The sequence below is a fragment of the Marmota marmota genome, unplaced genomic scaffold, assembly GCF_001458135.2.
Source record: "Marmota marmota marmota unplaced genomic scaffold, marMar, whole genome shotgun sequence".
Classification (NCBI taxonomy): domain Eukaryota; kingdom Metazoa; phylum Chordata; class Mammalia; order Rodentia; family Sciuridae; genus Marmota; species Marmota marmota.
Window position 1 is genome coordinate 4,360,934 of NW_025999895.1, and position 1,646 is coordinate 4,362,579.

General features: G+C 58.2%; 1 non-coding gene across 1 annotated transcript; it reads right to left on the minus strand.

The window, feature by feature from the left end:
- Positions 1-875: 875 nt before the first annotated feature.
- Positions 876-1,055, minus strand: LOC125615003. The gene has a single exon (XR_007345571.1). It is a non-coding gene; the product is annotated as a small Cajal body-specific RNA 16 (non-coding RNA).
- Positions 1,056-1,646: the final 591 nt, after the last annotated feature.

Sequence of the window (1,646 nt, forward strand, 5' to 3'; positions counted from 1 at the left end):
CCGCCAAAGTGGGCTAGAGCTACCCTATCCAACATGGTGGCCATCAGGTAGGTACACTGTACCAGTCCCTCAGTCACACCAGCCACACAGCAAATGCTTAATCAGTCCTGTGGCTAGTGGCCACTCTAGACAGCCTAGAGAATGTCCATCATTGTAGCAAGTCCTGTTTAACAGCACTGTTCTGGACCCAGTGATCTTTTGAAATCAGAGATCTATGCACACCTTCCTTTTGTTGGAAACACCTAACTGTATCCCAGTGTTTCTAGGACAAAGACCAAGACCCTCACCAAGCCACAAGGCCCTGTGTGGCCTGGTTCTTCTGCACCTTTTTGGCTTTGCATGCTTTCTGAGCTAGGATGGTTTTCTTCCAGTTCCTCCTCCCTAGGCCACTGTGCCTTTGCACACACTATTACCAGGCTTTCTGAGCAAACGCCTACTTATCCAGAGTCCAGCTCAAGTCTCATCCCCGGAAAAGCTTTCCAGCCTCCATCTCCCTGAGATATACTGTGCTTCCCTTCAGAACATTCACCTCTGCTTAAATTAACCACCTCTTTTTTTTCTGCCCTGGTACTGGAGAACGAACCCAGGGATGCACGACCACTGAGCTACATGCAGTCTTTTTTTGTTCTTTGAGGCAGGATCTCCCCAAATTGCCGAGGCTGGCCGTGAGCTTCCAATCCTCCTGTCTCAACCTCCCAGTAACTGGGACTATGCGTGTGTGCCTCGGTGCCCCGGGAATGGCACCCTCCTAAGTGTGGTAATTTAACTTTATCTCCCCAGCTGGCCGGAAACTCCCCGGGAAAAGCCTTGGCTGTTTCACCTGTGTATCCCCAACGCTTCCCATGGCGCCTGGTCCAATACCACTAAGTTCTTCCGCCTGTTTGCAGTATCATACGTGACCACCAAGCGGCTGCCAGAGTGCTCACACCTGTTACTGCAAATTCCGACCCGGGAGGGCTCCCGGGACTTACTCTAGGTCAGGGTGGGGCTGCCTGGTACGGGCTGCACAGGCCACTGGGCAGGTGCGACAACACAGGCGCCGTTCCCCGGACCACGGCCCTGCGGACGCTGGACCCCCGCTGGACATACCTGGTCACCCAAACGGAGGTCACTTTCTGGAGGGAGGAGTCTCTGCACGCCTTCACCCCACCGCCGGGGCCTGGAAGTTCCTCACTTCCCGCGGAAACCCTGCGAAGAGAGCAAAGCAGCGGGGTTTAAGAGGACAGTCGCGCGCGGCTCACCCACCGCGGCCGCCTGCGCCGCCCCGGGCCCACTTCCGGGGGCATCGTCCAGGCCCCAGCGGCTCAGCGGGGCGCGGCTCCTCGGTTCCGTTCCGCGGGAAGGCGTGGGTGCCAGGGGCCCCGCGAGGAAGGCCTGGGGTCTCAGGGACCCCGGGCTGGTGGCAGAGGGTGCCGCGGCCAGTAGGAGGCGACAGCCGGTCTCCTCTGCACGTGGCTTTACTCGCTTCCCATGCCGCTGGACGGAAGCAGTTCTGCCGACGCACTTCCGGCAGGAAGTGAGGATTTACCATCGAGACAGCAGCTAGAGGGTCGCCCTCGATTTTGAATTTGGGTCCTCCAAGGCGATCTTAAAGGGGCCGTGGCGCGAGATACGGTTAAAGGGGATGAGAGCCTTGGCGGGGGGGG